This window comes from Oncorhynchus nerka, linkage group LG25 (genome assembly GCF_034236695.1).
Source record: "Oncorhynchus nerka isolate Pitt River linkage group LG25, Oner_Uvic_2.0, whole genome shotgun sequence".
In the NCBI taxonomy this organism is placed as follows: Eukaryota; Metazoa; Chordata; class Actinopteri; order Salmoniformes; family Salmonidae; genus Oncorhynchus; species Oncorhynchus nerka.
Genome location: NC_088420.1, coordinates 36,188,904 through 36,200,652, shown reverse-complemented (window position 1 = coordinate 36,200,652; position 11,749 = coordinate 36,188,904). Strand labels below are relative to the sequence as shown.

At 41.9% G+C, this 11,749-nt stretch overlaps 1 pseudogene; it reads right to left on the bottom strand.

The window, feature by feature from the left end:
- Positions 1-8,747: 8,747 nt before the first annotated feature.
- Positions 8,748-11,746, bottom strand: LOC115109453 (uncharacterized; annotated as a pseudogene).
- Positions 11,747-11,749: the final 3 nt, after the last annotated feature.

Below are 11,749 nucleotides of genomic sequence, written 5' to 3'. Positions count from 1 at the left end.
CAGAGTGACCCTCTACGTCATCTTCAGTATGTCCACCACCGGTACAGCGTGACCCTCTACGTCATCTACAGTATGTCCACCACCGGTACAGCGTGACCCTCTACGTCATCTTCAGTATGTCCACCACCGGTACAGCGTGACCCTCTACGTCATCTTCAGTATGTCCACCACCGGTACAGCGTGACCCTCTACGTCATCTACAGTATGTCCACCACCGGTGCAGAGTGACCCTCTACGTCATCTTCAGTATGTCCACCACCGGTACAGTGTGACCCTCTACGTCATCTTCAGTATGTCCACCACCGGTACAGTGTGACCCTCTACGTCATCTACAGTATGTCCACCACCGGTGCAGCGTGAACCTCTACGTCATCCTCCACCGGTATTTAGTAAACATAAATCTCACCTTCTATGGTGTTATGTATTGCTTGTATGTGTTGTTTTTCTCTTCCGTAGCAGAGATGGAGTCACGATAGCCGACCAGCTCACAGGAACGACAGGAAGGAGAGGGGAGTTGTTGTTTTTTACCTCCCTCATTGTACCTTTCCTTTCACACACGTGTCAATTCTGTTTAAATTCTGTCAATTTATAAAGTTAATTGTTACTAAATTCTTAGGAGCGCATTCATTGTTAGTGTTACATAGATTTCTGAATTGACTGAAGTGAAACTCACACACCAGAGAATTCACAGATGCTCTTGTTGGTCTAAAGGTGAATAGATTTCTTTCATTTAAAACCACCTGAAATCCAGGGTATTGGAACTGTTTGTGTTATGGCTACACATTCTTTTCAGAGACAGAGACACAAACACTGCTCTTCTCCTCGAGGCACCTCACCTGTCCAATGCCCCGCCCTTTTATCTCCCTCTGCCTGAGAAGGCTGTCGAGATGAATGGTGGTGGCTAACCTTAGGAATGGAGCCAAGGCAGATAGAGGGGAGAAGGCAGGCAGACTGGAGAGGGGGTGGGTTGACTGTCTGTATTACTCTCTCTCCATGGGAGAATCTAAACCGTAATTCCTTGACTCCTCACGTCCTCTCCTCACCACCTTCTCAAAGCTCCATTGGAGGAGAAGGTCAGAGAGGGGGAATGTCAGGTTCCTTCAAGCTGACCTCCAATGGGTTTTCAGTGGTAGGTGAGGACAGAGGACGGAATCAAAGGAAATGTAACTGAGATTTTCCAACAGTCCTTATTCCGCTTACCATGTCCTTGTTAGTAAGTAAATAGTTACTCAATACTTAAGATAGCATTCATTATTAGTTGTACATAGATTGCATGAAAATTGACTGAATTGAAACTCACACACTGGAGAATTCAGCGGCTCTTGTTCTTTTACAAGACTAAAGGTGAAATGTGTGATTACCTGTATTGTGGCTACGCATTCCCTTTTAGTTGTGCCAAAAATACATGCTCTTGTTTTTCTTTTATAGATTACAGGTGATTTGTGTGTTTATCTTCAATTTTATTTGTATTTTTTTACACGTACATACACACACACACCCCTTTCAATAATGCACCTACCAGTCATGTTCTTTCCTGTACTTTCTCCTGTAATGTTTTTCATTTAATTTGTTTCTTAGTATCTCAATTAGATCTGCAAAGGTGTACAGAGGAAAGGGTCTAAGACCAGATGAAAGTAAAAACCCAATCTCTTCCTAATTCATTTTTTTGTCCACCTGCATTTTGTTGTCAGACCAGTGAAGATGGTGGAAAACTGTACTAATTGTATTTACCCTAGATTACCCTTTCCCATTGTTATCAACCTAACTGTATGTCGTATAACCTTAAGTAGAGCTCCTGCTCACCTGATGTACCATGCCAGGTACATATAATACTGATGTTAGAGGGAAGAGGTTACAGCGTGGTCTTTAATCTCAAATTCACTTAATGACTTACAAATGAAGAGAGCCAATGAGCCATTAAATAATCTGAGGAATTGTATTTTATGGAAAATGGTGGGTGTTTCTTTTTTCTGCCATGGGACTTCACCTGCTGGCGATGAGATGTGTGGTCAGCTTCTCCCTCACCTGGAGTGCCTGTCTGCGGGTCGTTGTTTAGTGACCATTTGGCAGTTGGGGAAAGACAGGTGGAAATGCCACCTCTCCAGGAACTCAGCAGCTGACACTTTTTTTTTGATTACGTGACATACACTAAGGCATTGTTGAAAGAATAGATGGATGAAGTTCAATTCATGATTAATATACAGTAATTCACCAATACATTTCTCGGTAGTCCAAAAAATATTCCTATCAGGTTGTAAAACACAGCTGGCCTGGTACATTGTTTGCTGCCTCTGTTTGGAAGGCACTGTTTCAGTTTCAATGACTCAATGTTTTGGACAAAAACGGACGATGTGTCAAACTAGAAAGGGCAATGATCACAAGTCAGTGATAACGTGGCAAATATGCTACATGTAACATATCTATTTATGTAGTAGCAAGCTAAAAACACAGAGCCTAACATTAGCTAGCTAGCCCGCTAGGTGGACTTCATGTCATTGGAGGAGTGGGTTAGTGACTTTTTCCCTTATCGCTTTTCGGGGGCTACAAAACTAGTGATGCACATGTCATTAGATAGCAAGAAATGTGGAAAGATTTGCTAGCTAGCTAGTTAGCATATCTCTTGCATTTGCAAATTCACTCTGGCTAGCTATCTACTATTGTCTGAGTGGGCCAGAGCGCAGAATAATTTACGAACGCGCAAGACCTGCTGAATATGGCTGTAAGTAAATGTAAGCAAAAAAATTCGGAAAGTGTTCATACCCCTTGACTTTTTCCACATTTTGTTACATTACAGCCGTATTCTAAAATGGAATAAATTGTTTATTTTCCTCATCAATCTACACAAAATAATGACCAAGAAAAAACAGGATAATGACCAAGAAAAAACATCAATATCACATTTACAGTACATACGTTTTCAGACCCTTTACTCAGTACTTTGTTGAATCACCTATGGCAGTGATTACAGCCTTTAGTCTTCTTGGGTATGACGTTACAAGCTTGGCAAACCTGTATTCTTCTCTACAGATCCTCTCAAGCTTTGTCAGGTTGGATGGGGAGCGTCGCTGCACAGCTATTTTCAGGTCTCTCCAGAGATTTTCGAATGGGTTCAAGTCCGGGCTCTGGCTGGGCCACTCAAGGACATTCAGAGACTTGTCCCCAAGCCATTCCTGCGTTGTCTTGGCTGTGTGCTTAGGGTCATTGTCCTGTTGTAACCTTGGCCCCAGGCTGATGTCCTAAGTGCTCTGGAGCAGGTTTTCATCAAGGATCTCTCTGTACTTTGCTCCGATTATCTTTCCCTCGATCCTGACTAGTCTCCCGGTCCCTGCCGCTGAAAAACGTCCCAGCAGGATGATGCTGCCACCACCATGCTTCACCATAGGGATGGCGCCAGGTTTCCTTCAGATGTGACGCTTGTCATTCAGGCCAAAGAGTTCTATCTTGGTTTCATGAGACCAGAGAATCTTGTTTCTCATGTTCTGAGAGTCCTTTAGGTGCCTTTTGGCAAACTACAAGTGGGCTGTAATGTGACTTTTACTGAGGAGTGGCTTCTGTTTGGCCACACTATCAAAAAGGCCTGATTGGTGGAGTGCTGTGGAGATGTGTGTGCTTCTGGAAGGTACTCCCATTTCCCCAGAATAACTCTGGAGCTCAGTCAGATTGGCCATCGGGTTCTTGGTCACCTCCCTGACCAAGGTCCTCCCACTGATTGATCAGTTTGGCTGGGCGGAAAGCTTGATTCAGGAAGAGTCTTGGTGGTTCTAAACTTCTTCCATTTAAAAATGATGGAGTTCTTGGGGACATTCAATGCTTCAGACATTTTTTAGTACCCTTCCCCAGGTCTGTGTCTCGACACAATCCTGCCTCGATGCTCTACAGACAATTCCTTCCACCTCAGGGCTTTGTTTTAGTTTTGACATGCACTGTCAACTGTGGGACTTTATATAGACTGGTGTGTGCCTTTCCAAATCATGTCCAATCAATTTAATTTACCACAGGTGGACTCCAATCTAGCTGTAGAAACATCTCGAGGATGATCAATGAAAACAGGATGCACCTGAGCTCAATTTTGAGTCTTATAGCAAAGGGTCTGAATTCTAAAAAACTGTTTCGCTTTGTTAATTTGGGGAATTGTGTGTAGAATGAAGAAAACATTTTTTTTAATCAATTTTAGAATAAGGCTGTAATGTGGATATTCAGATTGGCTATGGAGCAACGGTCTGCGTGGACTCCAGTCCTGGACGAGACAGATGTTTTTATTAGGTTTTATTTGCTGCAGTGTCTATTAATTGTCCAAACCCGTGGCCACTTTCCCACTCAATATTGCTTTTGAATTTTCACAAATTCTTTAGTATTCTTTCGTTATTTCCAAGATGGCATGTGTGTATATATATATGTATGTGTGTGTGTGTATATATAAATAACTTTTTTCACATACCTTTTTATATATATATATTTTTTAATTTTCCCATAAACTCATCTTCAAAACACTCCTGCAACCCGCCTCACCAATTTATATTTATAAAAAAGTATTATTTACCTCAAATCTGTAATCCTCCAAGAAGCTAGCCAGAAATTAGCCAGAAGCTAATCCAGAAGCTAGTTAGCTTCTTTACTGGCTAATAGTTAGTATTCAGCTTAACCACGGTTTGTGGTCATCAGCTATCCTTTAGCTCGAAAATCTATCGCCAGTTTTGTGCAGCACGGCTCGGAACATACCGGACCAATTTTTCTCTCCATGTCCCTGGATTTCAACCGCTAACTCTGGACATTCATACCTGGATCTCACAGCTAGCTAGCTGCTATCCGTGTGACTATCGGCTTTCGTCGATTCCGGAGCAAACATCAATTATTCCGGAGCTAGCCAGCTGAAGAGTTCCATCAATCACTCCTGGGCTACAATCACCTATCCGGACCCGTTTTACTGCCTACGCGGAGCCCCACCGGGCCTTCACAACTGGACTGCCGACGTTATCTACCCGAAGGAGTTATCCGGCTGGCTCCTCTGTCGCGACGTTACCTGAACGCCCATCTGTGGCCCGCTAACCGTTAGCAGCCGATAAGACAGCTATCTGAATAGACAATCGGACAATTTATTTATTTATTTTTAGTATTATTATTATTATTTTTCTTCTTCTTGGGCCTCTAACTATATCTATTGTTTTTTGTTGTTGTGTGATTTGGATTAATCCCCTCAACCACACGGAACCCCACTAATCTACTGACGGAACGCAAGAGGTGGCTAATAACAGACCTCCATCCTATGCTAGCTTGCTACCGATGGCCTGGCTAGCTGTCTAAATCGCTGTGACCCCCAACCAACCTCTCTACTCACTGGACCCTTTTGATCACTCGACTAAGCATGCCTCTCCTTAATGTCAATATGCCTTGTCCATTGCTGTTCTGGTTAGTGTTTATTGGCTTATTTCACTGTAGAGCCTCTAGTCCTGCTCACTATACTTTATCCAACCTAAACACTTCAGCGAGCAGGCCTTTCTAATCGACCTGGCCGGGGTATCCTGGAAGGATATTGATCTCATCCCGTCAGTAGAGGATGCCTGGATATTTTTTTTTAAATGCCTTCCTAACCATCTTAAATAAACATGCCCCATTCAAGATATTTAGAACCAGGAACAGATATAGCCCTTGGTTCTCCCCAGACCTGACTGCCCTTAACCAACACAAAAACATCCTATGGCGTTCTGCATTAGCATCGAACAGCCCCCGTGATATGCAGCTGTTCAGGGAAGCTAGAAACCATTATACACAGGCAGTTAGAAAAGCTAAGGCTAGCTTTTTCAAGCAGAAATTTGCTTCCTGCAACACTAACTCAAATAAGTTCTGGGACACTGTAAAGTCCATGGAGAATAAGAACACCTCCTCCCAGCTGCCCACTGCACTGAAGATAGGAAACACTGTCACCACTGATAAATCCACCATAATTGAGAATTTCAAGAAGCATTTTTCTACGGCTGGCCATGCTTTCCACCTGGCTACTCCTACCCCGGTCAACAGCCTTGCACCCCCCACAGCATCTCGCCCAAGCCTTCCCCATTTCTCCTTCTCCCAAATCCGTTCAGCTGATGTTCTGAAAGAGCTGCAAAATCTGGACCCCTACAAATCAGCCGGGCTAGACAATCTGGACCCTTTCTTTCTAAAATTATCTGCCGAAATTGTTGCCACCCCTATTACTAGCCGTGTTGTCTGAGATTCCCAAAGATTGGAAAGCAGCTGCGGTCATCCCCCTCTTCAAAGGGGGGGACACTCTTGACCCAAACTGCTACAGACCTATATCTATCCTACCATGCCTTTCTAAGGTCTTCGAAAGCCAAGTAAACAAACAGATTACCGACCATTTCGAATCTCACCATACCTTCTCTGCTATGCAATCTGGTTTCAGAGCTGGTCATGGGTGCACCTCAGCCACGCTCAAGGTCCTAAACGATATCTTAACCGCCATCGATAAGAAACATTACTGTGCAGCCGTATTCATTGACAGAGTCGAAAGCCTTGGACAGATCAATCACCACATCCTCATCGGCAGACTCGACAGCCTTGCTTTCTCAAATGATTGCCTCGCCTGGTTCACCAACTACTTCTCTGATAGAGTTCAGTGTGTCAAATCGGAGGGTCTGCTGTCAGGACCTCTGGCAGTCTCTATGGGGGTGCCACAGGGTTCAATTCTTGGACCGACACTCTTTTCTGTATACATCAATGAGGTCGCTCTTGCTGCTGGTGAGTCTCTGATCCACCTCTACGCAGACGACACCATTCTGTATACTTCTGGCCCTTCTTTGGACACTGTGTTAACAACCCTCCAGGCAAGCTTCAATGCCATACAACTCTCCTTCCGTGGCCTCCTATTGCTCTTAAATACAAGTAAAACTAAATGCATGCTCTTCAACCGATCGCTACCTGCACCTGCCCAACATCACTACTCTGGATGGCTCTGACTTACGTGGACAACTACAAATACTTAGGTGTCTGGTTAGACTGTAAACTCTTCTTCCAGACCCATATCAAACATCTCCAATCCAAAGTTAAATCTAGAATTGGCTTCCTATTTAGCAACAAAGCATCCTTCACTCATGCTGCCAAACATACCCTTGTAAAACTGACCATCCTACCAATCCTCGACTTTGGCGATGTCATTTACAAAATAGCCTCCAATACCCTACTCAACAAATTGGATGCAGTCTATCACAGTGCAATCCGTTTTGTCACCAAAGCCCCATATACTACCCACCATTGCGACCTGTACGCTCTCGTTGGCTGGCCCTCGCTTCATACTCATCGCCAAACCCACTGGCTCCATGTCATCTACAAGACCCTGCTAGGTAAAGTCCCCCCTTATCTCAGCTCGCTGGTCACCATAGCATCTCCCACCTGTAGCACATGCTCCAGCAGGTATATCTCTCTAGTCACCCCCCAAAACCAATTCTTTCTTTGGCTGCCTCTCCTTCCAGTTCTCTGCTGCCAATGACTGGAACGAACTACAAAAATCTCTGAAACTGGAAACACTTATCTCCCTCACTAGCTTTAAGCACCAACTGTCAGAGCAGCTCACAGATTACTGCACCTGTACATAGCCCACCTATAATTTAGCCCAAACAACTACCTCTTTCCCTACTGAATTTATTTATTTATTTTGCTACTTTGCACCCCATTATTTTTATTTCTACTTTGCACATTCTTCCATTGCAAAACTAGCATTCCAGTGTTTTACTTGCTATATTGTATTTACTTTGCCACCATGGCCTTTTTTTTGCCTTTACCTCCCTTATCTCACCTCATTTGCTCACATCGTATATAGACTTGTTTCTACTGTATTATTGACTGTATGTTTGTTTTACTCCATGTGTAACTCTGTGTCGTTGTATGTGTCAAACTGCTTTGCTTTATCTTGGCCAGGTCGCAATTGTAAATGAGAACTTGTTCTCAACTTGCCTACCTGGTTGAATAAAGGTGAAATATATATATATATTTTTTTTAAGTATACACAATTCCCAAACATTCAAAGACTTCGTGAAAATGACCATGTATCCAAGTGCTCGCTTTCCAGAAAATGGGGGTGTATAAAAAAGATTTGAATAAGATGTCTTGTTGCTAAAATGCTTTCAGTTCCACATTAAAAGAGCAGAGAATATACTTAATGGGCTGCTTGTAAATAGAGGTCTCTATGCGCTGCTCTCCAAGCTGACACAGTTATAAAGTGCACATGTAGTGATGATTTGTGTTTACACAGTGATTTTCTGTAGAATAAAGAGCAACTTTACACTGTGTAAAAATATATCCTATCCACCACCTGGACCTGAACACTCACCACATCGACAAATTCTTATATTTCACAGATGTAGTATTGGATCAACTTTTTTTTTTTCAAATGAAAATGTTTCCAGGTATGTTTAGGCATAATGGTGAGATATTTGCAGTATTCCCACCACAGGTGGCTGGTGGTGCCTTAATTTGGGAGGACGAGCTCATAGTAATGGCTGGAACAGAATGAATGGACAGATCAATCTGTTTGATACTATTCCATTTCCTCCATTCAAGCCCTTAGTATGAGTCGTCCTCATCACCAGTTTCATGTGATTCCCACACACTGTATTTCAAAATCTTATAGAGTAAAATGATTAAAGATGGTTTTTGTATGACTTCTCTTGTCTGGTGGCAAATTCCAGTCTGGGTCCTAGTTCGCTGTCTTCGGTAGGCAGTCTGAACACTTAAGCAACCAGGAAAAGACATGATGTGATTCAATATTTTTCCTGTATTTATTTTTGTTACAAATTGTTTGACAACTGGTGTGAAAGGACCAATATTTCTGAGGTAATGTGTGAGAATTGAAAAAAAGTGAGTCCAGACCAAGACTGTAGAAGCCGCTCAAGTTAAAACTTCATTTCTGGACAACCCCACCTGTAGTCATATAGGAAAACAAAGGGAAATAATCAGTTGTGTGCAGGGTTTAGAATTACAGGGTGGCTAGAGGGAACTTTGCAGCCCCATAACAAACCATCACCTTCTCCAGTCAAACTCATGATAGATAATCAACATTACAGCTGATTCCAGGGGAGCAGGGACTGGAATACACATATTTTACTAATAGATACGTATGATACCAAAAGAGGAGAGAGAGGAGTTTACCCAGTTCTTTGACTAGAAGAGATTGTTGTTTCAGTAGAATTTGGTAAAAGGCTGATTTAGCCACCGATCCTCCTGGTTGCAGGGCCACATATAGCTTTCTCATCTTTGCCATACTGGTTTGGGCCGCAGTGATTTCAGAGTAATCCTCATAATGGATCATTTTCTTCTGGTACAGGCCATCTGCTATTGGCATCACCAGGGAAATCCTTTGAACAAGTTGTTCCATGTTATCATCCACAAATTGGGCTCCTGGGTTAGAGAACATTTGTTATTCAAACAACCTTAAAGAATGATTGATTTTCAGTGAATCTAACCGTGAATGTACAGGACTATACAGGTGAGACTGAAACACATAAGTTTTTATTTCGGCATCATCTGACAAACATGACTTAAGAAAGATCTTGCATCAGAATTGGTTCCTGAATGAAAATGACATTCAGTAGTCACAATCTGAGTTATTAAAATGCATTTCCTATCAGCACCCAACAAAGCTTTTTTTTTTTTTTAAGAGTTGAGCATGCCATATTTTCCAATATGAATATTTCCTCAGTAATATGCATACTGTTGTCTTGCAGATTGATAGACTCCTGACTTTAGGTCATCTATTTATTCATCACGCCTCTCAGTGTGAATCTGGTCAATTACAGTAATTATTTAGTTCCATTATTTTGTAGTATCTTCTTACAACACTAGTTCAGTAATATTTCAGCATGTATCCCATGCAAACAAGGCAGGTTACATTACCATACTGCTTTGTCTCCATGACTGCAGATTGATCCTGGCTAGACTGGGGAGTAGCATCTTGATCTGGCAAGAGAGAGAGTCTCTCCATGACATTGTTGGTAAAGAATCAACATACAATACATGTTCTGTATTTGTAGCCGGAGTTAAATAGAGCACATATTGACGTATGGAATGCAGAACTGCTTTTACTTCATTGCACAAGTAGGCCGACATTCAGGGGCAGCTTCCTGAGCACAGATTAGAAGCCTTCTTCTGGAATAAAAAGCAATAACAATGGAGAATCACAATTGAAAATTATTTTTAGTTCAGGTGTAGCTTTAATTATCTGTGTCCAGGAAACTGCCTTTCAATGTTCAACTATCAACAATAGACATTTACATATTTACTATAATCAACTTTACAGTATGTGGAAGAATGATTCAAATGCACAAATGAAAGTACATTTGTTGCATACAGAATTTGTAATCAGTTCATTCTGAATTACCTTTTTTGCCCTCGGTCTTTAACTTATCTGCTAGATCAATCATTCCCATGTTCTCCAGGATCTTCTGTGATTTTCATAGCACCTTCTTTCTTGTAGGCCTGCACCATCTTACTCACTGTCTTGTGCCTGCTAGCATCCTCTAGACTGGCGATTGACATGGGATTGAAGCCTTCGAGTGTTTCCTCCATCAGGTTCCACTGGAAGGTCTCAAATGTAGCCTTGTCTAGTTTTTCTAGGGTAGCCAGCAGCCGCTGTGGAACGGGTGTGGCCATTGTAGATCACTAGAATGGGTCAAATATAAAAATATTAAATGAATACAACTTTACTACGAGCAAAAATATGGAGTCAACCATATTGACACATTGGCAATCTTTATTTTACCCATTACACCCAGGTACTTACAATGTGTCTGTGTTGGACAGATGACTCCCAGTAACTCTTTGTCTCAAAAACTTTTTCTTCAGATTTTTACTTTCAGTTTTCTCTTTACATTCTCCACCCCTTTTTATCTGAATCAGAGGGGGTGGACTTCCAAGTGCAGAGTTAAGACTTTATACACAGACATGTAATCACATGTTTTATTCAGAGCCCGTTGGTCTATCTCAGAAATAATTGATCCTGCTTTGCCATCTACCCCACTGGTCTCAGGTCTACAGGCTTCACCAAATGCAACATTTCTATTCTATACCAAATGCAAATTTTTCTGGATAGAAATGTAATTCTACATAATCTAGTCAGTGACTACCATCTAGTGGTGATCAGAGTTAATACAGGTCAGATTTAGATACAGATAACTGTCCTCAAAGGCAATTACTTATGCAGGAATCACAAAACATGCAGATATACCACATATTAAAAAAGCAAGAACATTAAAATAGCAAAGGATATTCTCCATGTGCTGCTTGTGAATACTGGTCTCTACGGTGATAGAAGACAGATATAACGTAGGGATGATGTGTGTTTACACAGTGATTTTCTGTAGAATAAAGAGCAACTTTACACTGAGTAAAAATGTATCCTATCCACCACCTGGACCTGAACACTCACCACATTGACAAACTCTTATATTTCACAGATGTAGTATTGGATCAACATTTTTTCTTCCAAATGAATATGTTTCCAGGTATGTTTAAGGCATAATGGTGAGACATTTGCAGCATTCCCACCACAGGTGGCTGGTGGCACCTTATTTGGGGAGGACAACCTCACAGTAATGGTTGGAACGGAATGAATGTAACGGCATTCCATTTCCTCCATTCCAGCCCTTACTATGCGCCGTCACCTCCTCACCAGCCTCCTGTGATTCACACACACTGGTTTTCAAAATCTTATATAGTAAAACCATTAAAGATTCAGATGTCAAGGTTTTTGTATGACTTC